This window comes from Solanum lycopersicum, chromosome 1, assembly GCF_036512215.1.
Source record: "Solanum lycopersicum chromosome 1, SLM_r2.1".
Classification (NCBI taxonomy): Eukaryota; Viridiplantae; Streptophyta; class Magnoliopsida; order Solanales; family Solanaceae; genus Solanum; species Solanum lycopersicum.
Window position 1 is genome coordinate 71,071,254 of NC_090800.1, and position 6,422 is coordinate 71,077,675.

A 6,422-nucleotide genomic window follows, 5' to 3' on the forward strand; every position below is an offset into this window, starting at 1 on the left:
CAGTGGTGTTGTTGTCGTCAACCATTTTACCTTTGTCTTTGGAGCTTGCTCTTTGAGAAGAAGGAGAAGGGGGGGTCCCTTTTGATCGTGTATGTGCCAGGATGAAGGACAGATCAACCTTGGGAAATGGGAAAACAATAGAATCAAAAGAAAAGAGTTAGGGGGTTAAGATAATATCACAATATCAACACGTTATTTTGAGATAAACGCCCTAAATGCACAGAACCTCGTTGAGCCAGAGGTAGGCCTAAGCGACACATATGTGATGCATAATAATTAATTCAAGCCTTATTTGTCAATTTGGAATTTAGAGTTAGACAATAAAACGACTTTCAATTATTGAAATAATTTCTATTTATTACATCAATCTAGAGATAACTAAAGGGCTAGGGATAACACATGGGGAATAAAGAGAAATAAATAATAAAAAAAAACTTTAATCATGTTGCTCTCCAATGTTAGGCACAATCTGCTTCTTCATTTCTGGGGTAACGTCATAATTAGTGTTGAGGAGGTTGCGAGCCCACCTTCTCTCTTTTTCATTGCCAAAACCAGGAAGACCTCATTCGCTCAAATCTCTATGCTCTGCATCTTCTAAAAGCCATACATAATATTCAGGTGTGCAGAAGGGTCGGTGCTCTTGAACATCGATAGTTATCACATTCTTCCATCTTCACAGTATAATGTTCACTTGCGGTAATTCTGACCCAAAATCATATCCATAGTGGCTCATGTGGGATCGCAGAGGTATCATTTGGATCTGTTCGAATTGTCGAAGGACTCGAAGTGGTGCGTATGGTTGCACACCATTCAAACCGATAAGCTCAATGAAGTAAAGTTCATTTCCTCTTATGATGGCACGTCGTGGCTTCAACCAATAATACTTCCATTGGATTTCAACGGCTGAGCGCTCCTTTAGGTATGTGAACCAGTCCTCCGTTCCCATAGGGGAGATAAAATGTTTCATTCTTAGGGGATGGTTGATAATTTTGTTCCCCATAGTCCCTCTAACAATGTCTACTTTATTAGCTCTTTGGTAGAAATGTTCGACGGCCCAAAGTTGCAGCAGAAAGTTGCACCCCTCAAAGTATCTTTTGCCTTTGGTGCATGCAGTCAAAGCTCTTAGAATTTCTGCAAGTATCATGGGGACCAAGGTCTTCCCACCTCGAGCCAACATACGAACCACATAACACAAGCCGGTGTGGATCTTTCCTCCTTCTCTAGGAAAAACCAATGAGCCTAATAGGGCGACGGCGAATGCATTAAGACGATACCTTTCCCATTTTGCAGAAGAGCAAGCAAATTCTCTATGAAAGTTTTGATGACCTTCCTCATCCCCAAAGCGTGAATATAAGAACTCTAAAGAAATTCAACCTTCTTTCAGACAAAGTAGATTTGGATTATGACACATGCCCATTTGCTTCAGAAAAGATCTTGGACTTGGCTTGTGTGGAACAATCATTTCCAACTCTTTGTATGCGAGACCCATGAATCCTCCAACTTCTTCGATTATTGGGGTTAACTCGAAATCCTTGAATTTGAAGACTAACCTCTCAGTGTCCCAAAATTTCAACAATGCCTTGATTAAGTGACGATCTGACTCTACGGAGATCAAATCAGTGAGGCCGCCTAACAATTCATTTGCTTCTAACTCTCAATTTTTTTAAATATCCTTCCACCAAGTCTTCAAAATGGGATTAACTTTGACCACAATTTGCGTGTTGGGAAAGTGAGGGTGAGCCATGACTCTGCAAACAAAGTAACAAACAACTTCTAAACTCCATTTTGGCAATGTTGACTTGATTTAATTATTATGATCACGTTGACACATAAATATGCAATTTGTCTAAGGGTGTTGGGGCCCTTTAGACGAGAGGCTGGCTACTAATTATATGGATTGACGCCAAGGGTCAAATCACTTAGGGCTTATGCAGCATGTATGACTTAACCAGGACTTCTAAGAGTGGCTTGACACGGACTTGAAAGAGATTCTATGCGAGAGGCTCGTGGCTTCGCGGTAGTAAAACTATCCACTACGTCCACGCATATGCCGACTCTCTATAATGGGTATTTGAATAAGATGGAGTAGTTGTGAGAGGTGCAAAGGCACAACATCACGAGAACAAAATAAAAAAAAGGAAGAGGGTCCCAATTGGGGGAAGTATGAGCGGGATGCCAATTATCAAAGCAATAAACATTTAGCATTCAAATTGGAAAGCGGTAACATATAGGCAACTTATAAACAATAAATAAATAAATAAGCATGAATAAAGGAAATTAAACATATAAAGATATGAAAACTACACAAATAAAGCAGGAGAATACGAGACTAAACATGTAAGCAAATAAGGGGAAAGGGAAGAGGTGAAACATGATAATAAACAATTAAGGAAAAGGGAAAGAGTGGAACATGGAGAGAAGACAATAAATAAGGAAACATGGTAAGCACCTAACAAATAGTGAAATGACCAAAAATGAAATAAACCCCACATAAATAAGCAATTAACACGTAATGGTAAGAACCTAATATCCCCAGCGGAGTCGCCATTCTGTCGCGCCCCATTTTCGCAGAAAACGGGTTTTGTGCACGACCTAACAACTCTTTTGGGATTTTGAGTTTGGAGTCGCCACCTAACGAATTAAGGCGCGTTAGGGCACCTATCTAACCTAACTAAGTCTAAATAAGGTCAAAGAGCCAGAGAATTAGGGTAAGGGTTCAAATTACCTCGAGGGGAAGGTGTTAGGCATCCTTCGAGGTCCACAAGTGTGGGTCCCGGCCGTATCTCATGCAATCTATGTAGGGATTACAATTAGCAAACAAAAGTCACTTCATTTAATAGTTTATTTAATCTTGCTTAGTGATAACAAATACAAAACATTTAATACTATTTTTTTCATTAATTTAAGCATGCAAGGCTAGGTTATAGCAATAAATAAACAATCAAATTTTTAATTTTTTATTTAAGCATATGAAACTAAGTTATAAACAAAGTTTGTAAATATTAAGCAATTAACATATGCGAAAGTAAAGTTTTGAAAATTGAGCAAGTTTTGAATATGAATTTTTATTTTTTGAAAAAAATGTTTGTTTCTTTATAGGGATGATGCCACGATATTGTTGATCGCGCTCCTCCACCGTAGAAACAATTTTGATTTGAGGTCGGTTTTAAAAAAACAAGAGTTTATTTTTTGAAAAAATGATTAAAAGATTTAGTTTGCATATAGGCACATAAACATATAGATACACATAATTCCTTTTGAAATTCAAGGGTAGGTGGTACTTCCGAGGATGCGTCGGGTTTAAAAATTGGAACTAGACCTCGTAGTTTCTTTGACTTTCCCACTAACGATATGTTAGGAGATAGTGCTTTATAATTTATTTCAAAAAAAATAAACAATGTCATAATCAATCCAAAATTTTAAAGGAAGATTGAATAATAACTTTTTAAGCCAAGTTAAATGCATGAAATGATTCTAAATTAGTATTATTAAAAAAAAAAATTGCATCATGAATGCGGAAAACAAATAGGATTACTAGTTAAATAATATTAACTAATTTTAGGGGGAGGGCTCAAATATGCACAAACAAATTTTATTTTTTATGGATATGCTGAAAGTTTATTTACAACCCTATAGACATGATTTCTAGGTGTTAAAAAAACAAAGTAACATATATATGCATGATTTTGTAAATGATATGAACAATTTAATACTTAGGCATAGTTTCTACGTGATAAGACAAATGAAAATTTAAATTTTTAACATCTAACAACCTACTAGATTATTAGGATTTGATTTTAACATTCAAAAAATTAATGGAATCTAGTTATTATTTTTTAAGACTTATTAACGAAAGCGTCAAGCAAATTGAAAATTGATTAGATTATAACACCTACAAATATCAAATCTAGGTGGTTAAAGACAAACCTAGGCATGATTTCTAAAAAAAAAATTATAATGAACAAGTAAGCATATAAATCCCCCTCCCCTAGATGACCCCCCAAATAAATTTATATATATGATCTTTTAGAGTTACAATTGTTACAACATTCGAATAAATAAAATAGGCAAAAAAAATAAAATATATATATATACATTCAAATAAACAAATAAATCTTTCTTCAATTAATCTTCAACTTGAACTTCAAGTTTGAAACCTGTCAAAGTAATCAAATAACTATACAAGTAATCACACTTATTAGTCAAGGTGAGACAATATGCAATTATTCAATGACGAATTCTACAAAAAAAACAGACAAAAGCTTACACAAATATGTGAATGTGAAGATAGTATAAATGTTAAGAATACTAACCGGTTAAGCAAAACAAATTGATTCAACTTTTAAAGTAGCAAAATAGCGAAGAAGAACACTTGAATATTTACCGGATTCTTAATGTGTTGTTAAAGTAGCAAGAGAGCAATGAGAGAAGGGAGAGTGATGAGAGAATTTTTGGTTGAGAGTGAATGAGTGTGTGAAATAATGAAGGGAGGGGGTCTTATTTATATAGCAAAGAGGGGAAAACAAATAAGGAAAATAAATATTTCAAGGGATCAATTAAAATATAAATTATTTTCCTTATTATAAATGAGGCCCAAATCAGAAAATTTTAAAATAAATTATTACCATAATACAAACAAGTAAGGAATCAGTATGTTTATTCATAAGGAAAAATAGATCAATTAGACTTATTTTCCTTAACTAGTGGAGAGTAAAATCAGTACAATCATTTTTACCTTAATTAAATATCACTTTTCTAAAAATATAACAACTAAGAATATGAAGTCAATCAAGGTAAAAATAAAAATAAAATAATCAATTAAAATGACAATAATATTTTAAAAGATATAAGAAATCTGCAACTACTATTGAAAATTACAAGACTTACCATGACAAATAATAATCAAAGTGAAACCAATATGCATTTAGCATGTCAATACCCAAATCACATTTAGCAGACTTACAGGAACTGATTATCACACAATATTGTTTTCAACATGGCTAAAACACATGTACTTTGCAAATTTTCAAAAGAAAATCAACAAGAACAGTCCATAAGATCAAGCAAATCACAATATATTTTCATATTCATAACAAAAATTTCTGAAAAACATGCAGACATTAAACATCTAAATGAATAATAATAATAAAAAAACTAAAACAGAAACTAACCCAGACAGATCTATCGAGATCCATCTCAAACAAAAGCTCCAGCACCTCATGTGATATTGCTGATTGCCGTTGTTGTCGCCACTGGTTAAAGCTGTTGTTCGTCCTGTGTTGCTGGCCGGAGCAGCTATTGTTGTCTCGCTAGGCTGCTGCTAGCCGCTACTGCTGGTGGTTGACGCCGGGCTGCTCGTCTGGTGGCTGTCGCCGGATTGTCCTGTGACTGTTTGACCCTGCAAAAAGAAAAGAAGAGGAAGGAGAGGGGGAAGGGAACGAGCAGAACGAGAGGGAGAAGAGGAGAGAAGGAGGGGATGGCGGCTGGTGAGATGGAGGGGAGGAAGAGAGAAGGTGGGGGATGGGGGCTGGTGAGATGGAGGGGAGGAAGAGAGAAGGTGAGGAGAAGAGAGAGAAGAGCAGCGGTGCTGCGGCGGCCTCTGTCCGGCTGTCTCCTTGCCGGAAAAAATGGAGGAGAGGGAGGAGGAGGAGCGACGGGAGGGAGAAGAAGAGAGGGAGAACGACGGGAGAGAGAGGTGCGCCTGGAAGCTGCTGCTTCCGGCGGCTGCTGGTGTCTCGTCCGGCTGTCTCCCTCGCCGGAAAAATGGAGGAGGGGGAGAGAGAAGGGAGAAGGGAGGCGGCTTCTTGGAGAGGAAGAGGGGGCGAAGAGAGAGAGAGAGAGAGAGGAGAGGCGGCTTGGAGAGGGGGAGGAAGAGAATGAATTAAAAATTTAGGTTTTAGGTTCTTTTGGTGTTGAAGAAAGAGAATGGGAGATTTAATCACAACCGTCGGTTTAGATAGAGATGAAGGGTTAGGATTCGATCTAGGATTTATTAATTAAAATGGACGGATGAGATCAAAAGATCAAGTCTTGAAATTAGATGAGTTAGATATGGAATGACTAAAATTGCAATTAAAATTGGCTAGAATTTAAAGGAAGAGATGGCTATGATTGTAATAAAATTTTAATTGGAGTGGTTAGAATTGAAAGAAATTAGAAAAAATAGGCTAGAACTTAAATAATTTCTAAAATATTTTTGTATAATTGAAAATCATTTAAATTTTAAAACATTTGAAATTCATTAATAATTTTAAAAAATATAATAATATTTACAATAATTCTATAAAGTAAATGATACTAAAATATATAATTTTGAGAAAAAAATTGATTAAAACTTTAAAATACGTATTTAGTCGAATATAATCCTTAAAATGGTTAAAGGTCGGTCAAAATTGGGTGTCAACAATCAAGAAAAATAAAAT

At 35.7% G+C, this 6,422-nt stretch overlaps 1 long non-coding RNA gene across 1 annotated transcript; it reads right to left on the minus strand.

The window, feature by feature from the left end:
- Positions 1-313: 313 nt before the first annotated feature.
- Positions 314-6,091, minus strand: LOC138348963 (uncharacterized). The gene is made up of 2 exons (XR_011221466.1): positions 2,726-6,091; positions 314-1,748 (listed from the first exon to the last, which is right to left on the minus strand). It is a non-coding gene; the product is annotated as an uncharacterized lncRNA (long non-coding RNA).
- Positions 6,092-6,422: the final 331 nt, after the last annotated feature.